The 21,412-nt window shown below is 42.1% G+C and overlaps 1 long non-coding RNA gene across 3 annotated transcripts in view; it reads left to right on the forward strand.

Moving 5' to 3' along the window:
* Positions 1-21,412, forward strand: part of LOC109268081 (uncharacterized) — a 73,053-nt gene that overhangs the window by 46,969 nt on the left and 4,672 nt on the right. The window lies entirely within an intron of this gene.

The raw sequence follows: 21,412 nt of genomic DNA on the forward strand, positions 1-21,412 counted from the left end.
CCTTGGTGAGACATTTCTGTATATTTTCAGAGCATTCAGGGTCCAAAATATCACTGTTGTGTGTGTGCGCGTGTGCATGCATGTGTCCATGTGTGTTGTAGAGGGAGACTTACTATGAGCCATGATTGGCTGCAGACAAAATGAAAGGTTTTTTGGTGTCATGGGAAAATTGGGGAGTTGAGCACTGTCATCCCATCAGATAGACAGTCACTAAGAGATGGCTCCTGAGTCCCATTGGAGTACAGAATACATAGAAAAGCCATACTAGGGGCACCTGTGTGGTCTAGTAGGTTAAGTGTTTGACTTCAGCTCAGGTCATTATTTCATGGTTCGTGAGTTTCAGCCCATGTTGGGCTCCCTGCAGTCAGCACATAGTCTGCATCAGATCCTCTGTCCCCTCTCCCTGCCTCTCAAAATAAACGAACATTAAAAAAAAAAAAAAAAACAAAACTCAAAAAAGAAAAAGAAAAGAAAAAATCATCTTAAATCATTTTTAGAGCAGCTCTGTATTTTCAGGTGACCTCGATTTCCTCTAGAACCCCCAAGCCCACTCAGATCCTGAAGCAGTGTTCTGTCTCCTCTCTCCCAGGGTTTTCTATACTTGAGTTCATCCTGTAGTCTGTGTTCTCATGGACTCCAGCTGAGTCCCAGGAACAGCCAGTAGGATGGTGCTTTCTTGGAGGTATATAATTGAGAGGTTCTCCGAGTTCCTTTGACATCAGAATAAATTATTGTTGATCCAATCTGTCTCCTTTCACACAGACCCCTTGGGGTCTTAGCTTTCTGCAAACAGTTTCTACACATAGTCAAAGAGTACCTATAATAGTTGACATCAAGCAGGAAAACCATTTAATTCAAAGACTGCCTCCCAAATATTTGGAGGGAGCTTATCAGCTTTCCAAAGTATATTCCTACTTAGGAATACTCCCTTGGGAGGCTGGCAGATTTAGAAGCCTAAGAGCTGGCCCTCTTTGTTGATTCTGAATGAGGGACCAAGGAGTCATGCTAAAGGAGTTTGCCAAGCTGTTATGGGGGTAGGTGGGCTGACCACAGATTGACCACAAGCTTGGCCAGCCTTGTTCCCCAGACCATGCAACAGATACCTTCCTCACCCTGACTCAGTCACACCCAGGGGGCCAAATCCCAGCCCGATTACCCACCTCCCCAACCACTTCCCATATACACACACTAGTTATTCCAGCTGACTCTTGGGTCTCCTTGCTGCTGAAGGAACTACTCAGCTAAGTCCAATTATGCAAATATTTTCTGTTCTATGACTAAACTTGTAAATGGTTCAGGCTTTATTGGTGGTTTGAGATTAAAAATACCCTGCCCTTCCCCAAATCCTAATATAGCCACTAAAATTTGACTATATGTCATAAGCGTTCCAAGACAGAAGTCATGGCCAATATCACCCTTTCAGTGGATACTTCCTCCTTGCAGAGGAGTCCTCTTGTTGGGGCCTCTTTCGTCCCCAGATTTTTTTAGGTTAGAAGACTTGTAGGCTTCATAATTCACCTGCTTTATTGATATGTTTCTCTTTTCTTCTTTTTTCTCCCCTTCTGTGAATCTCCATGCATCTAGCACGTGTTTTACATATGGTAGACATACATTGCATTTTGACTGGGAAAAAAAAAATCAAACAGGTTGACCTTCTATATCACTCTGACCATCACAGGAATAAGATAGAACAGATGAAAAAAGAAGAAGACAGTAATATCTGTCAATAGTCAATAAACAGATTATGTAATGTTCATTATAAAATATAATATTTTGATGGAGGAGGTCACTTTGGGTGGGACTTAAAAAAAAAACAGTTCAACATGCAGAGGGATGCCTAGGATTTAAGGTAAGAGGAATCATAAGGGAAATTTCCCAAGCCTGAAAGTATTTGGGGGACAGTGAACAGATCATTTTGCTGAAATAGAGGGTTATTGAAAACAGTCGTGGGAAATACAGAGATACGGTAAAGACATGGGAAGACTGGCATGTGCCTTCCAAATTCATTTCATGTCTTGGCACATGTCAATAGTAACAACATTTGTATGGCACACTGGGTGCAATGGGCTGAATGTTTGTGTCCCCCTGCAAATTCAAATACTGAAATCCTATCCCCCAATGTAGTGGTATTAGGTGGGGCCTTTGGGGATTTGTGCCTTTGTAAAAGGAATCCCAGAGAGCTCTCTTGCCCTCTTTCTGCCATGTGAGGATACAGTGAGAATATGGCAACCTGGAAGGGGGCCTTCACTAGAACCTGACCATGAGGGTACACTGATCTTGGACTTCTAGCCTTCAGAATAGTGGGAAATACTTTTTGGTTGTTTATAAGCCACCCAGTCTATAGTTCTTTGTTATAGCAGCTCCAACAGACTGACACTGAGGTCAAACAAAAAGGCTCCTCAAAGGATGAGATAATGTCTGCCTCCCCCAACGCTTCTGGGGCACACTGTTTGAGAAGCTCGGTTTGGGTTATTGCTCCTAGGTGGGGCAGCTATCTGATGCAGACCTGTGGGTATCTCTTGGCTTCAAAAAGCACTAGAATCCATCTTTTCATATGTTTTAGTTCAGCCTCAGAGGGCTTATACAATGTGAACAAAAATGCAAAAAATCATTTTAGTCTAACAATTTACTTTCATACCTTGATTTGTTGTCTGGGCACAAATGCCAACCTTCGTGAAGCTTTTGTTCTGTATCTGGTAAGTTGAAAGAGAAATATCCCGGTATTGTAGAAACACTAGCAATCGTGAGACCTAGGTTTATTTCTGCTTATTCTCTGGGCCTAATATATGCTAATTCATCTCTCTCAGCTCTCTAATCTACCAAAGGGAAAGCAACCACCCTAATTATCTCAGAGGAAGTTGTTGTAAACCTTCATGTTTCAACGGAACGTAAAGTTATCTAACTATACTATGCAAGACATTGTGTTGGATGTTCTAGAGGACATACAATTCTTGGTATCACTCAACCAACACGACACACAGAGGAAGAAGAGGCATGCCGCTTGTGTGTTTCTATTTCAGAGAGAGAACGTTCCCAGAAGCCTCCCGGGTTCTCTCTTATCTCTGGTCGGAATTATGGCAAATGCTTACCTGTCCCTCAGCCAATCACTAAGAAAGGGGATAGAATTACACGAGTGGATTAAACTAATCAGGATTTTCTCTGCTGAGTTCCTGGATGGCAGAGAACTGTGGCTACCCAAACAGAATGTCAGGGCTCTGACAGTAAAGACAAAGGGGCGCTGGGGAGGACACCAGGAGAGTTTGTCAGAACCCTGACTGCCATTAGGGAGGTAGGGTATTATCATGCCATGTGGGTAGAGGGGAGCCACTCCAGGTTTAGAGAAAAGAAGCTATGGGAAATCATCACAGTCAACATCTACCCGACAGGCAGAGCCATGTGCCTGTGGGACATTCCACACATTTTCCATTCTTATTATCAGAAATTGGCCATCGAGGGCACTTTTTTGCTGATACAGCTTAGGAAGGACTACACAAATTTCTAGAGAAGATTTTTTTTGTAAATTAATTTTTAACAATCCCAACTCCTTAGCATAATGCTAAGCATGATCCTTTGTGATCTACCCCTTGTGGTCTAACTTTAACAGGATGCCTTATCTTCCCAATCACCTCTCCATTTGAATTAAACTGCTTTCTGCTCTCGCATTTGTGGTGCTGTCTCCCCGCCTCTGTGCCTCCCCATGCTGCTCCCTCTGCTCAGTCTCCTCTGCTTAGGCTTTCCTCCTGTCTCCTTCCCCCATTCCCTCGTCCCCTGAGCCATTTGACCAATTCCTCTTTTTTAATACTCCATTTGCCTAACCTCCTTAGGGAAGGCTTTCTGGTTTTAGGAGAGCACATGGTGAGGGAAGCTTTTCTCTCTATCAGTAACCACCCCAAGAATAACAATACTGTCACCACCAACAAGAACAAACCTTTCCATAGCACTTTCTATGTGACTTAAACTGTCCCAAGCACTTTAATTTTTTTTTAATGTTTCTTCATTTTTGAGAGAGAGCGAGAGAGAGAGAGCGAAAGAGAGAGAGAGAGAGAGAGAGAGAGAGCATGAGCAGGGCAGGGACAGAGAGAGAGGGAGACACAGAATCTGAAGCAGGCTCCAGGCTCTGAGCTGTCAGCACAGAGCCTGATGTGGGGCTCAAACACACAAACAGTGAGATCATGACCTGAGCCTAAGTCGGATGCTCAACAGACTGAGCCACCCAGGTGCTCCGCACCCCCCCCCCCCCACCGCAAGCACTTTAATTAGTGAATAGTGTATAATTCACTTAATCCTCACAACATCCCAAGGAGGGGCACTACTATTATCCTCATTCACAGATCATGAAAATAATGCACAGAGAAGTTAAGTGCCTTGCCCCAGGTCCCACAGCTGGGCAGTGGCAGCTGTCATAGTGCTTCTCCCAGGAGAGGATAGTTGTTTTACTAGGCTGCCTCCTCCACCAGACTGAGAGTTCTTGGGGACAGTGACTGCTCTGCTCTTCACCAGATTCCCCAGGGCCCAACACAGTGCTTGGCACATATAAGCAAGGGCCTTGATAAATATTTATAGAATGGATGGTTTGTATGGAATAGTTCTTTTTTCAAAATCAGTGGATTCCCTTGCATTTACAGTTAGCAACAGGAATATTGGGTGATACTCCTGAAGCCTCCCAGATCAACCAAGACCCAGGCATCCCCTCCCTCCCTTCTAACCACCTAACCCAACACCCTACAATGGCCTCTTCTGGAAACCTCGGAACAGGAAATTTGGGAGGAAGATGGTGTGCAGCATGTGGAGTGGAGATGAAGCCCAGTTTAACATTATAAGGAACCATAATGCTTTAGAAACATCCCCTTTATAGTCCCTCTGCCTGATCCGGCTTATTAGTTCTCTTTGTTGTTCTCTTAATAAAAAGAACTTGAAATATAAGGACCCCCCCCCCAAACTGCCTGTACCACACATCCTTGTGAGCAAGAAATCCTCGCATATAATGGATGCCCAGACCCATCCCTGGGACCCTACCTTCAGAATTACTTGCAGACTGTCTAGAATTTTTATCTAACTACCTACACACCTGTTACCTAATCACATGCCTCTGTCTTTCTACCTCTTTACACACAAACCGATCCTGACAGAGACAAAACTGCAATAAGGAGTGAAGCTTCCAAACTAAAGATGGTTCCTTCCTTCATAAGATTTTTCCTTTTCAAGGGCCTAGCAGAGACTTAGTAGACCGGCTTGAGTGGAGCCAGCTCTCAGAGCAATGGTCCTGTGGACTGGAGTGACATTTTACTGGAAGCTGCTTCTCTGGCCTTGATATGGGACTTTGTTGCTTCTAAAGCTCTGAGTTCTCGGCTTGGGGTCTGGCGGAGGCACATCCCGTTGGAAGGCAGCCTGGCGGATTCCCTGCCTCTCCAGGTTCAGAAAAAGGGCGCAGGAATGCGGACTGCGAATGGGAAGTGGGGCGAGGGCGCTGACCCCCATGCCGGGCCCTTTTCTGGCTGGGGACGCAGCGAGGTCACCGCCCTGCGTCGCCCAGGAGGCGGACGGGACCTGTCCGCGCGGCGCCACCTGCCCGGCTACCCGGGGCCCAGCGCTGCGATCTCTGCCGGGCGCCCAGGGTGGGCGAACCGGACGGCATCGCGCCGTGTGGGTGCCTAGGAGGAATGTTCTTCGCCTCCAAAGCTCGGCCCTCTTGCTCTGCAGTTACCCATTTTGTGCGTCCGTTTAATCCCAGGAGAATTTTCTATGGGTCTGGAAAAGCCTCGATGGGTGTGGCTCAATGAGGGCGTGAGTTACCCTGCCCCTCCTCCCATCTGCTGACTGTCTCAGGGTTTCTCTTTTTCTTTTTAAGTGGATGCCTGGGCACGCCTCCCTCTCTCTTCCTTCCTTTTCTTTTAAAATAGTATTTACTGACTTGACGGGAAGGGCTTTTGGATGGCCGATAACATTCTGTTTCTTGATGACGTGCTGACTAGTTTGTTGAATATTCATCAAATCATGTTCTCGACGGTCACTTTTCTGTGTGTTATATATCAATATAGTTCAAAAGTAGTATTTACCTAAAGTTATTTTTACTTAAAAAGTGTCTAAAATTCGAGCTACTTCTCATGCTTTCTTAATTAACTGGATTTCTCTTCTTTTTTCTCCACTTTCTTGGCAGACTCCTTGCCTCCATGTGAATCTTGGTGTTCCAGGTGGAGGCCAGTGCTGGCCCATCATGTCTGCCTCTCACAGGGCATGCATTCATCCAACATTTATTATTGAATATCATCTGTGTGCTGGCAGACGGGAGTCCCTGTCTGCAGCCAGCTTGCAACTTCTAGCAAGGCAGAGATGTCCACCTATTGTCATCACACAGTGGGGGACATAGATGAACCCTCAGAACTGTCCAGAGGAAGGGTTGTAGGAGTTCCAGAGCGGGATGCTGTCTGTCCCACCTGAGCCTTCCAGAAGGAAGGTCTCAGTAAGAGTGGCAGGGAGAACAGGTAGCACTGGGCAGGTAGAGGTGAGGGGGAAGAGCATTCTGGCAGAGGGCACGGTATAGGCGGTCAAAGTTCAGAAGGCTGACATTTCCTTAAGTAGCCTGGAATGCACGAAGAGGCCAAGAGAGGGTGGTCTGCGGGGCCAAGTCATGGCATTCCCGACAGCACCCCCCAGCCCCCACCCCAGCAAGCAGCATTCTGTAGAAGCTGTGAAACAAGCAGGACGGACGAAACAGAACAGTTTGGGGTTGGGAGTAGGGAGCGAGATTGGAATGCATCTCTAGGGACCCCTGGACTTGCTTTTTTAAATTAACAGCTTTACCGATGTATACTTTACATACCATTCCCTTTAGTTTTAACCTTTCACGTGGTTCTCTGAGGCAAATGCAACAGTCTTAATGTATTCATTAGGGTACGCTAACCGTGCTAATCGCATAACAAAATCTCGGCGGGTTTATTGCTTTCTCTCCTCAGAGTCCCAAACTGGTTGGGTGGGTAGGGCGCTGTCTAAGCATTCACTCAGGGACCAGCCCCCTGCAGCTAGTGGTTCTGCCCTCCCTTTGGGCTATGAGGCCTCCACTGGATCTGAGAACTGCTCCCATTTCTTGTGCCATCATTTCATTGGTCAGAACTCTGTTACGTGACCCACGTCGCCACCAAGGGTGGCTGGCGGGAGACTGCAGTCTATCTTAGTGCGCCAGTGAAAACAAAACATAGCGGTTAGGTTTGCTGCAACATAGTGGAGGTGACAGGGCTTTGATGAGCATGATAAATTTAAGTAATATCAAATATCTAAGTTCACGTGTTACGAATTATTTCTGTAGTGAGACACCTAGAATGTGGCCCATAAGCGTTAGGCAGCCATTGATGATGTGATTATATCGCCTATGTTGAGTGGTCAGTGATAAGTAAAGGCCTTTACAAAACCAGAACCTGGCAGTCTTCCCTGTTGCCTTCTCCAGACCCTCTAGAATAATGCAGTTCTTTCTGCACTTACTGGGGAATTCACTTCTAATCAGGTGGTGCAGTGATCCAGAGAATACGCGTCAGAGAATGGAGAGATTGGTAAATAGCCAAGGAATTACATTAGTTGATCTTGTCATCAAGGCCAACCAAAACATTTTTTGAAATTCACACTTCTAGAGTATTCTGTCAAGTATTATCCCGCCCCATCAGAATGAAAGTTTCTCTATCATAATCCACATTTATTTTTATAAACTTTAAAAATAAAACGATTTTTAGTAAAACGTTTATATGTATCATCAGCAAGGTAGGGGATTGATGGAAGGTCTGGGTCATGTAGTCATTTGGAGACCAGGTTGACAGAGGCTCTGGCATCTTCAACGTGTCGTTTTCTAGATTGCCGCAGGCATCAACATCCAGCCAAAAGGTAAGAGGCACAGGAGACTTATGGGCTGGGCCTGAAAGTGGAAAATGACATTTCCATCTGCATTTCATCAGCCAGAACACAGTCACCTATTGCAAGGGTCTGAGAACTATAGCCTCTGTTGTCTAGTTGCAACTCAGCAATGGCTCTACCCAGGGGTAATGATGGGGAAGGTCATCTGTCTTTGGTGAATCGCTAGTCATGTCTGCCACAGTGGGGCTACCAACTATTTTTTAAAAAAAACTTACATACATACTCTGGCTTTACCCTAATGTGATACACTAGGGATGTAAAAGAGTGAAATATTCTGTTGCTGTTGGATTGATAATATAAGTTTGTTGGATTGATAGTATGAGTCGCAAACAGAGGGATAAACAGTGTGGGTTGTTATCTGATGCCAACGTCCAGGGGAGGTAAGAAGCAAAGCAGAAATGATAGTCAGTAGAGCTGGTGACAAATTTTCTAGTTCTCCTAGGAGACAAGTGGTAAGACAATTTTCTCCCATCCCCTTTGAAGTTACGATGATCACTGGTTTGCTTGACCAATGAAATGTGGGCACAAGTACGTCACAAATTGTGGTGTTTCCTTCTCTCTGCTGTGGAGAGTTTGGAAGCACATGTACACATGTTGAGATGCAACGTTGGCAACCTGGCCCCTGAAAGGCTGGGGTCAGCAATGCTCCCCAATTCACTCATGTTGAGCGTTTATATGGGCAAGAAACGTACTGTTGGGGGGTGGTGCCTGGGTGGCTCAGTTGGCTATGCGTCCGCCAATTGATCTTGGCTCAGGTCATGATCTCAGGGTTTGTTTCAAACCCCACATCAGGCTCCGTGCTGACAGTGTGGAGCCTGCTTGAGATCCCCTCTCTGTCCCTCTCTCTCTGCCCCTCCTGCATACACTTATGTGCTCTTTCTCTCTCAAAATAAATAAATAAACTTAAGGAAGGAAGGAAGGAAGGAAGGAAGGAAGGAAGGAAGGAAGGAAGGAAGGAAGGAAGGAAGGAAGAAATGTACCATGGGTGTGTCAAGCTACTGAAATCTCATAGTTGCTTGTAACTAAAATCCAACCAAACATGTTCTGACTGCTACACCAGGTGAAGGTTCCCCCCTGAGAAAACAAGCTGACATAATATTCTGGAACATATTTTAAAAGATTAAATTTCATTCTAGGGAGTTTGAAATGTAAAGCTGCTTTGGGTGGAAGATTTTGTTGTTATCAACTTTAAGTGGTATAAACCAATCCTATGTATTCATTAAGTTACAACATTCAACTTAACTATACTTCAAAAGTGATGCTATAAATGTCCTTCTTATAAAAATACCACAGAAATAACATTTTATCTCTTTTTAAAGTACAAAATTAAAGAAAAAATAACATCTAATCTCTTTTCCTGGCAGTCTTTAAATGAGATATAATTTTCAGAGTTTTAGATGTAGATTTTATTAAGTAAATGATAATGTAATTTTTTGGTCTTTCTTTATACAGCTGTTCCTCTTTCCTCTCAGGGATTTTGTGTGGCTTTTCTTAGAACTCTCTCCTTATTGGTATTGAAATAACAGGAATTAATATCAGAGGATCTTTTCCTCCTTTTATTTCCTCAGTTCTGCTTTAAAAATTCTGATTACCGTACGTAAACTACAGTATCAGTATATTTACCACCAGTGCCAACATTTACTTGGAAACCTTATATCCTCTGCCCCAGTATGCCTCGTGATGAGTAAAGATGATGAGAGTGCTAAATCATATGCCTCAGTATGAGACAATAAGTTGTGAGTCCCCTATCTTACAGTATGGCGGGAAGCTCAAAACTTGGTAAGCAACAGAACAGGCTACCCTAGTGTTTCCCAAATGCCAGACATTGTTCTGGCTACATCAGAACCCTCTGGAAAACTTGTTAAATGTATAGGCTCCTGGTTTTATTCCATTCTCCCTGAATCAAAACATCCAGAGAAAGGACCTGGGAATCTGCATTTTCACAATCTCTCCAGTTGGGTCTGCTGGACAGCTGTGTCCACCTCAGCCATGGCCATAGGGGACCCTCCAGAGGGTAGAACACAGGGCAGCATGCCCTCCCCATACTTTCTTGGCCATGAGGAAATGTGCACTTGCCTCCATGCCCCTGAACCACCTTGGGACATTGAGCTGGTGAGATCCTTTGAAGGGAAGAAACTTCTGATAGAAAGTTTGAACTTTGAGTTAACTAAATATTTACCCAAGAGACTTTTTTTTTGAAATTGACATGACTGGAGGACTTTTAATTGGCAAGTTTAATTCTTCCCTGTTACTGACAGCAGAGGCTCAAGAACAAGAGAAGTCAGTTATAGCAAATAGATACACTTTTGTCTTTGCACAACAGAATCATGGTATGGACAATATGCTCCTCTACCCTTTGAGAAACCCAGTGCAAAATTTATTCGACATTACATGATTTTTTAAGCAAAATTTATTAAAATACTATCCCCTGGAATATATTTTGGGAAATGTTGACCCACATTATTTTGCTTCTTCTCTGTGTGCATGTGTATACATGTGTACTTACACAATCTTACAAAGCATTGCCTTGCACATTTTGGTGGATTTCCCAAATGGCAAACTCAAAGCACTATTATATGGCTGCTATCGGGGGTGTGATACCATGTTGATTTGAACAAAAGCCTCCAGACTGAGACCAGGATTTGGGTGCCAGAAGTTTGTTTGGGAAATGATCCCCATAAGCATAGTGATAGAATTAGATGGAGAGACAGAGAATGGGGAAATGTCAGTAAAGGCTATTTTGGGGCACCTTGGTGGCGCAGTCGGTTAAGTGGCTGACTCTTGATTTTGGCTCAGGTCATGATCTCATGGATTTCATGGTTTGTGAGACTGAGCCCTGTGTCAGGCTCACACTGGTGGTGCAGAGCCTGCTTGGGATTCCCTCTCTCCTCTCTCTCTGCCCCTCCCTCTGCTCTCTCTCTCTCTCTCTCTCTCTCTCTCTCCCTCTCTCTTTCTCCCTCTCAAAAATAAATAAATAAACTTGAAAAAAATGGATGTTTTCATGACCCCTCTGGGCACAAGGGCTCAGTCACTTGGGATGCTCCCCCTACCAAAAAATAGGAAACATGCCCTGGAAACATCCTACTGATAGGGGAAGAAATTGATTATCCTTCATTGGTTGGGGGTTGTTCCTGGCCACATAAATCCTTTGGCACTTCTGGACTGTGTTATGCTTGGGCTGAGCATGCCCTTTGGCAGAGAGACACAGGTACCTGAGGCTGAAAGATGTTGGTATTGTGAGAAGCATTTCCTGAAGACTTTGGGGGCGGGCCAAGTGGATACCAGTGGGTTATTGACAGCACCTGCTATAACTAGGTTGACTTCTACCTTACAAGGTCATTGTTTCTGCTCCTGTTGGCAAACAGTCACCTCTTGTTCTGTGGTTTTACCACCAGCTGGAACTGCCTATTTTGACCTCAACCATATGATCAGTCATTCGTAGTATGTGATATATTGTTTGTTTGTTTGTTTGTTTTTGCTGATTAAGGATTTAAAATTTTTTATTTATTTTTAAAAATTGAAGTATAACTAACAAGCAATGTTATATTAGTTTTGGGTGTACAATATAATGATTCAGTAATTATATATATTACTCAATGCTCAGCATAAGTATACTCTTAATCTCCCTTATCTGTTTCACCCAACTGCTCACCCACATCCCCTCTGGCAACCACCAGTTTGTTCTCTGTATTTAAAAGTCTGTTTTTTGGTCTCTTTTTTGTTTGTTTGCTTTGTTTCTTAAATTGCACATATGAGTGAAATCATATTGTATTTGTCTTTGCCTGACTTATTTCCCTTAGCATTATACCCTATAGGTCCATCCATATTATTGCAAATGGCAAGATCTCATCCTTTTTTATGGCTGAGTAATGTGCTAATATACCACATCTTCTTTGTCCATTTATCTATTGGTGGACACTTAGGTTGTTTCCATATCTTGTCTATTGTAAATAATGCTGCAATGAACATAGAAGTGCATGTATCTTTTTGAATTAGTGTTTTCATTTTCTTCAGTTAAAGTCTAGCTTTACAAACTAATTCTGGAGATATTTGTTCATCTTACTTTGCAGGAAATAAATAATAGTCAGTATAATTGAACCTAATGGGACTTGTAAGTCTAAGAATAGGATGAAGTAGAAACAGGGCATTTGATGGCTAAGTCAGTCCTTGTGAACAGAACCTATCACTAGTGACTTGTGAGCTCAGTCAAACCTAGTCCACCACACTCACATCAACTGACCCATCATCAGGGTAATGAAACTGAAATTAACTGAAAAGTAGTTGACTCATTTTAACAAACATTTAGTGAGTCCTAACTGTGTCTTATAATAAAGACATACTGAGTGAAGGTGATTTTAGAAGTAAAATCATAGAGGGGCGCCTGGATAGCTCAGTCGGTTGAGCATCCAACTTCAGCTCGGGTCATGATCTTACAGTTAATCGGTTTGAGGCCCACATCAGGCTCTCTTCTGTCAATGCGGAGCCTGCTTTGGATCCTCTGTCCCCTGCCTCCTCTCTGTACCTCCCCTGCTCACACACACACTCTCTCTCTCTCAAAAATAAATAAACACTTAAAAAAAGAAGTAAAATCATAGAATTTTAGAGCTGCTGGGAATTATGCAATACGTATTTTGAGTCTCTTTAGTGTAGTGGTTGGGAATGTAGGCTGAGAAATCAGGCTGCTTGGATCCAAATCCTGGTTCCATTGCCTGTAAGCTGGCCCTGGGCAACTTACTTTATATTTCTATGTCTTAGTTTATCCTACACAATAGTACCTACCTCATAAAATTTTAAAGATTAAATGAATGAAAGTATGTGAAGATCATAGTACTTGGATCATGGTGAGCAGTAGGTAAATGTTAGCCATTAATTAGCTTTATTCTGTTTTACAGAGATGCTTGGAGACATTTCCAAGGTAATGCCCTTAACTTGGGACAGATCTGAGACTGGAACTCATCATGTCTCCCAATTTCTAGAGCAATTTGGTTTTGGTACAAGTTGGTGAATAATGGCAGACAATCTTTAAAGATGAGATCTTTATTAGCATTTGAGAGACAAGGTGAATAATGTTTTGAGAACAATTTAAAAAATCATAAACATGGCATTGCATAGCACATTCTATCTATGAACATTAAATGTAGATGAAATTAAAACTAATTCACAGAGATCATCATGGAAGCTTCCTGAAAGAGAAGAGCCTTGAGCCTAGTGCCTTTGGGGAACATTGGATTTGGCTGGGAATATAAAATGGGAAAGGCTTTCTTGGTGGGGAAAGGACATGGTGGTAACCATGACCAGGAGTGAGTAAAACAAGGGCTCCCAAGAAGATGGGCTGGATTGTAGGGCACTGGGTCACATACTGGTAAATTGCAAATATAGTCTGGGTTCATGCATGTCTTTTGTTTTGCCTCAGTTTCACAAAAGTTTGAGTTGGCTGTCAGGGTTCTTCACAAAACCAGAACCAAGAATGTGTGTGTGTGTGTGTGCGTGTATGTGCATGCGTGTGTGTGTGTGTGTGTGTGTGTGACAAGCCCAAAATCTGTGTGGCAGGCTGGCTGACTGGAAATTCAGGTAAAATTGCCATGTTACATTTTTGAGACAGAATTCCTTACTCTTTCTTCTCCAGGAAACTTCAGTTTTTTGCTCGTAAGGTCTTCAACTGATTGAATGAGTCCCTTTCATATTATCAAGGGTATTCTCTTTTGCTTAAAGTCAATAGATTGTTGACTACAAAATACCTTCACAGCAATACCTAGACTAGTGTTTGACTAAACAACAGGGCACCACAGCCTAGCAAATTGACACATAAACTAACCATCATAGTTACCAACATTAAAAAGAAACTCTAGATTTTACTTTTTTATTTTCTTAATGTCTATTTATTCTTGAGAAGGGGGGGCAGAGAGAGACAGAGACACAGAATTTGAAGCAGGCTCCAGGCTCTGAGCTGCCAGCACAGAGCCCGATGTGGGGCTTAAAATCACAAACTGTGAGATCATGACCTGAGCCAAAGTCGGATGCCCAACTGACTGAGCTATCCAGGCACCCCCAAAATCTCTAGATTTTAAAAGGAAGAGCCAGATTTCTAGATTCTTTGGACAAATGGAAAGATCTGGCAAGTCTGGATGTAAGCCCTTTAGATGAGGGATGGGTTTCTGGATTGCCTCAATTTCTATCTTGTCCATGGCCATTTGGACTTGTATCCTGAACCCTGAGGGGGAATGGGGAAATCTGAGTCTGGTAAAGGAAGGCAAGACCATTTGATGGAAGATGTTGAAATCTAAGTTCAGGAGTGAATCCTAGCAACAAGGAAGAAACTTAGAGATCTTCCAGGTCAATTATTTATCTGTGGAGGCTACTGGGCAGGGGTTCTGGGCATGGAAGAAGTGGTAGAATCTGTTTCCTGTGGATGCTTTCATCTGATGGCTCTACTTTAATCTGGTTTATGATTTGGGCTGCTTAAAATTTTGAAGACCACTCTTCAAGACCAGCATGGCCATTTCATAATTGAAGAAACTGAAGCCCAGATTCTTAGTTTGGTTTTTATATGACAGGCAGTAGAGAGACTTTGAAACACACTGTCCAGGAAACAATCAGTAGTTCATGAGAGCAAACTTTTATGGCATCTTTTGTTATGCTGCATATGATAATATCCTATAATATCCTCATAATAATATGAGGTGAGAGTGGATAAAATTCCGAATATGTGTTGATAACTCATTACTGATCCCTAATTCTCAAATGTATCTAACTCCTTCTTGAGTCTACTTATATTTTTTACTTTTCCACCTCTCCAGACAGTTATCTTCATGCCTCTATTACTAGAAGTATATCGAATAGTCCATTCTGTGGCTGATATCACCTGCTTTCCATCTTCAACTTAAGATTGAATTTTCAATACAATAATAGAAGTGTTCAGAAATTAAAAATCCAGATGTCACAAAGATGCAGGCAAAAATGGAAACAAATTTTATCTCCAATTATATATAACTGATCAAAAGAACACAACGTTGATGTATATTTACTTGCACATATATAAAGGCATAAAAGTTGTGTCTCAGATGATTTAAAAAGTCTATCTCAAAATTATTTAAAACAATTCCTTGAGCTCTCTTAAACTTGGGCTGTCATGGAATCATATGAAAGAGTTACCTGACAAGAAATAACCAAACTAGTGAGGGGTTGGGATCAGGAGAACCATTGAGAAGGCATTTCACTCCCTTTGTTGAAAGACTCATGGCCTAGACCACATAGTAGCCCTGAGATAAGAAGAATGAGTAATAGTTGCAGACAAGCTGGAGATAAGTAAGAAAGGAGTGGGCAGAGGCAAAGGAATCCCTAAGATGTGGAGCCTGTGCACGAGGGGAATAATGTTACTTTTGACAGAAATGGGAAAGCTAGAAAAAGATCTCATTTGAAGGGTTAACATCTTGAACATCACTTATTGTATTTGGGGCTTATTGTATTTTAAACTGGGACTGACTGACTTCACCCTTCCTTCTATTTCTTTAAACAATTATATGTTTTACTTTGGCTCGAGGATTTGCCAGGATAAACCTAGTGTCTGATAGGAATGACTGAGGGTTTGGTGATGCTATAAATGTATAATTTACACATGAGATTTGAAAAGACTTATTTTAAAAAGTTTAGAGTCTTAAAGGGTACAGACAAAAGATAAACTTTAAATACGTAACAAAATAAACTTATGTAGTATTTAATGAATTAAATTCTTCTTAAAGAAAATGTGTGCAGTAATGAACTTTTAACCTCTGTAGTGAATTCTATTGTAGAAGCAGCTTTAACTGGCTTCATACAATTGCCTTTCTAATATATGTAAATTAGCACCTAGATTGTGCCCTAAAGTTATTTGATTTTAATAGAATTTTCCCTCTGACTTAGTGTTTTCTTAATTGAACTAGTCTAGTCCCCAGTCTGAATTAAATTCTGCCCAATCTCATCCTTAGATGAGAGGATATTATCAGATATTCTATCTCAAAATGCTTTGTGTATATAATAAGTCAGAATATCAACTTTCACTTTAATATAAAAAGATGATCTAAACTGGCCACTGACTTAAATAGGCAGCATCCTTACCAATACATTGTAGGTAATATTCTGTATATAACTACACCTGTTGATATATATATCAACATATAACGATGACATTCACGGGAAATATAAACTATAAGACCAGCTAGAACACAGTAGGAGGGCAGAGAAGTGGAAGAGACAAGGATGAGTGTAGTAGAAAGCTGGAAGAATGACAACTGGATTTTAGGAGACAACTATGGTTTAGGGGCGGAAGAAGGAAATCCAGCCATTCAAAGAAGAGGAAATACACAGAGAAATAGGAGAACCTGATATCAGAGAAACCAAAGGAAAAGAGCCTTCCCAGAGAGGGTGAAGGTGACTAATGACCAACCAGGTAAGAAACAGCAGATAAAGATGCTGGACAGATCATTGGATTCCATCAGGTAGTGTTTGGTCATGACGTGGAGAGAATAGTTTCAGTGGGTGAAGAGAATAGATGTCATATCGAGGTGAGAGTGGATATTGAGAGAACAAAAGAGAGGGAATAAAAACATAGGCTGAGATTCAGAGAAAAATTTACCACCTTTAGCCAAGAGTTCAGTGCTGGCTCCCTTGAAATGCTGTGTTTACTTCAATTAACGACTGAAGCAAATCTATTCGTGGCTGTGATTCATACTCAAAACGATGACTCCATATTGTTTTCATTAATTACCCAAGACAGGGAGTTCATTAGTCATTGAGTGGACACCCTAATGATTAGCCCACGTACTTGCAGTTGTCGTATTATTAACATCATTTGGATTAACATTCTCTTTACCATGGATTTGCCTAGTCACAGAGACAACATAGGCTGTCAGCTGCAGAAGTAGCATTTTGGTCTTTAGATTTATGAATCTTATTTCTCTGAGGCTGGCAGAAAAAAATCTTTTTTTAAAAAAAATTTTAAATGTTTATTTATTTTTGAGAGAGAGGGACAGAGAGTGAACAGGGGAGGGGCAGAGAGAGAGACACACACAGAATCTGAAGCAGGATCCAGGCTCTGAGCTATCAGCACAGAGCCTGATGCGGTGCTCGAACTCATGACTCTGAGTTGAAGTCAGATGCTCAACCAACTGAGCCACCCAGGGATCCCAGAAAAAATCTTTTAAAAAGAAGCAAGTCATAAGAGTTACAGCAAATTCTCTAAGAGATAAACAATGCTCAACAGTGAGAGTCACATGGGAACATTCTAGATCTCCTTGGGAATGCCTCACCAGTCCTTCTATCACAAACCTTCTGCTGCATCTGAATTGGTTGGCCATTGTCTCTCTTGAAAATGTGCTCTCTTGGCTCACCTAGCACTAGCTCTTCTCTGGTTTTCTTCTTCTCTGACTGTCCCCTTAGTCTCTTTAGTTCCCTTTTCTCTGCCAGCCTCTTAAAGGATGTTTTCTCTTCCTAGGTACAGTCACCAGCTCTCTTCTTCCTTTATGCCTTTTGTTTTTCTATTCAAAATCTCATATCCTGCCATGGTATCACCTGTCATTTAAACTGAGGTGATCTCAAATCTTCAAACTCAGTTCCTTTAATATCCATATTCCTAGATCCCTACTGAATAGCTACTCTGAAAGGTTTTATGAGGCACCTTGAACTCAACAGTCTAAACACCAAACTTGCAGTCTCCTTACCCAATGCCTCAGTCTCCACCACACCTGCTCTACTTCCTTACCTGATGACATCAACATCTACCCATCTAACTAAACCAGAAAGCTTGTTTAAAATTGTGTGTGTGTGTGTGCGCGCGCGTGTGTGTGTGTGAGTGTGTGTGTGTGTGTGTGTGTGTGTGTGTGAGAGAGAGAGAGAGAGAGAGAGAGAGAGAGAGAGAGAGAAGGAAGGGGAGAGGGGCAGAGGGAGAGAGAGAGAATCTTAAGCATGCTCCACTCTTAGCACAGAGCCCCAAATGTGGCTCAATCCCATGACACCGAGATCATGACCTGAGCCAAAATCAAGAGGCAGATGCTCAGCCAACTGAGCCACCCAGGAGCCCCTGAACTAGGAATCTTGGAATGACCCTCATGCTTTCCCCTTCCTACCTCCCACATCCAGGGTGTTCCTGAATTATGGACACTCTGCTCCTTGACGTTTCCCTGTTCATTCATTCACTCATTCATTCAACAGATGAGTCTATCGTACAAGTGCTGGGCACTGGGGTGATGGCAACAAACAAAACAGATAAAGTCCATCCTCCTGGAACTTATATCTAATGGGGGAAATAGGCCATAGAGAAATAAATACATAATGGTAGCTGGTATTAATTGCTAGGGAAAAAAATAAAGCAAGGTAAGGGAACACAGAGTAATAGAAGGGATTTGCCATTTTAGATACACTGATTAGAGAAGACATCTCTGATGAGGTCACAAATGAAGAGACGGCTGAGTAAGTGAGGGAATGATGACACAACCCTGTTTCTGCATTCTTACTGGCTCTGCCTGGATCCAGTCTTCATCACTGTTCTCCTGAGAGTTTTCAGGCTCCATGCTTCAGATTTCATACTTCTTGGTCTCATATGACTTCTCGTTCCTTGCTGGCCCTGGAGTGTCCACTACGTGGCCCAGTGCACTGAATTCTTTATAGTTCTCTGAACATATACCACCCTTTCATTTCCTTAGACATGTTATATACATGTCGCTCCTTTTGCCTGGAATGTCCCTTCCCCAGCACCACTAGTGGATGAACCCTTAGTTATTCTTTCCACATCCTTCTAAACTTCCCTGAATCTATTCTCAGACAAGGCAAATAGGGATAAATCATTGAATAAAATTTAGCCCAAATTTTACCTTTTTTACATCTTTGAAGTTCCTATAAAAATTTAATTTTTCCTTCCTCAACACTGCCAAAGCTTTTTTTTACTAGAATCTACTGCAGGGGTTAGCAAGATTTTTCTCTAATGGACCAGAAAGTATATATTTTAGGCTTTGTGGGCCATATGTCCTCTGTTGTAACTACTCAGCTCTGCCATTGTAGCATGAAAGCAGCCAGAGACCATATGTAAATGAATAAGCATGGTTATGTTCCAATACATTTATTTACAAAACAGGAGGCAAGTCACAGTTTGCTGATTTCTGATCTATCACCGTCTTATATTAGAATTATTAGTTTATTTTTCTGTTTCCACAATTAAGTTATGAGGGTTTTTTTAGGATAAAGGACCAGTGACCATGTATTATTCATTTTTAGTCCTAGCCTTTAGCAGATTGTTTTTTCGAATGGTTGACCACACCAACACCTCCCATCCCCCACAATCTTGTGCAGCAATCAACCACTGCCCTTCTAGAGGCAGGGTCTAATTCCACTCCCTTGAATCTGGGGTGGTTTGTCACCATAGAACATCGTGGAAGTGAGGCTGTGTGATTTCTGCACTGAGGCCTGCGAAGGCCATGCTCTTGTTCTCTTGTGATACTCGCTCTGGGGAGCACCCTCTGGGAACCCAGCCACCTTTTTGTGAGAAGCCCAAAACATCTGTAAGTGGAGAGGCCACTTACAGATGCTCACATCGACAGTGCCAGCTGAGCCTGTATCCAAATCTTCCCAGTCCAGGTACCAGATAGGTGAGCCAGAAAGCCTTCCTATGATTCCAGCCCTGACTCCTCATGCTGTTCTCCCAAGTCCTTCAGCTGAGGCCCCAGATACTGTGGCACAGAGTGAAGTTACTCCCAATTAGCCATGACAAAACTGTAGATTTGTGAACAAAATAAATGGTAATTAGTGTTGTTTTACTCCATTAAGGTTTTTTTTTCCCCTTGAGATATAATTTCCTGAGATATAATTGACATATAATATGGTGTAGGTCTAAGGTGTACAGCCTGTTGATTTGGTACACTTATGTGCTGCTAAATGATTACCACCAGAGCTGTTAGCTAACACATCTATCACACCGCATAATTACCATTCCTTTTCTTGTGGTGAGAACACTTAAGATCTACTCCCTTGGCAACTTTCAAGTATGTAATATGGTATTATTAACCATAATCACCACACTGTACATTAGATGCTACTACATTTTGAGATAGTTTGTTACATGGTAAAAGATATTGGAACATAGCCCATGCTATGAATTTTGGTTTTATTTTTAACATCAGAGCAAGGACAAAAATAAAAACCCGAATGTCATACTGTCTCTGTGTGATTTTTACTCTAAAATATCTCAGTGTGTGATATATATGGGTATAAGTTAACATTAAATCCTAGGGCCTTAAGCTAACATTTGGAGAGGCTTTAATCAAGAATATACCTTTTAGGCAAGATTGCTTAATTAGTACTTGGAGCCCTCTACCTGGGAATCCACATTCTAAGGAGGTTAGCACTAGAGTTTTAAATATAGGCATCTAGTTACAGAGAGGGAAGGAGGCAAACCATAAGAGACCCTTAAATACTGAAAATAAACTGAGGGTTGATGGGGGGTGGGGAGGGGGGGAAAGTGGGTGATGGGCATTGAGGAGAGCACCTGCTGGGATGAGCACTGGGTGTTGTATGGAAACCAATTTGACAATAAATTTCATATTAAAAAAAATACATACATACATACATACATACATACATATATACATCTAAGTCTACACCACAGGGCTTGTTAATTAGCATAAGAGATGTTAGGAATAATTTCCTTGGTAAAATTAATAGTTTAAAAAATATGTGGTGAGCTAGATTTGATGGGCCCTTGGATAAATAAACCATCACGAATAGCAGGCCCAACAACAATACATATTTGGTGTTAGGACCCAAGGTCTAGAAATCCATGTGGTCCTGCATTCCCTGCTTAGTGAAGAACCATGCCACCTAGAAGGCTTGCTGATTCTGCTGTCAGAACATCAATGCATCTGCCTCAGAGGGAACTCTTTTTGCAAGGTTTCTGTTGGACTATATTGCCTAGGACAGAGAGCAGGGACTACTCTTAGGGTAACCAGGTTTTATTCCTGATTACTAATAAATTCGTATATATGGCAACATTTAGTATGAGATTTCTACTGCATCATGCATGATGATACAAGTTTGTAGAGTGATAGCCTGACTTACTTCTAATCTGACAATTTGTTGATTGAGCAAATTAGCTTAGGTTTGGTTTGCAACACAGAAATACGGGTATCCCTGTCTTATCAAGGGGACAAAAATATTTTCCAGCTGACATTGGGTTTCAGTTTCTGGAAAAAGGAGATCCTTTTTGTCAGGCAATGTGTCACATGGGGGCAATTGCTGTTGATGATGTGATAGACACTATATTGCTATGAGTTTACTAATCAGCATCATGCTAAATTGCCTCTGTGATTTCCCCTGAAAGGTGATGCTGGCATAACCTCACCCTGGGTTTAGGATTATGGATTGAGCAAAGAGGGTTGGTTAATGAACAATGACAAGCAGACACCTTATGAGTTTCATGAATAGCATCACGTAGCATGGAATAATCACTTAGCCCCTTTGAACACCATTTTGTTTCACTCTGCATGTTACT

Source organism: Panthera pardus, unplaced genomic scaffold (assembly GCF_024362965.1).
Source record: "Panthera pardus isolate Hobbes unplaced genomic scaffold, ASM2436296v1 HiC_scaffold_8, whole genome shotgun sequence".
Taxonomy (NCBI): Eukaryota; Metazoa; Chordata; class Mammalia; order Carnivora; family Felidae; genus Panthera; species Panthera pardus.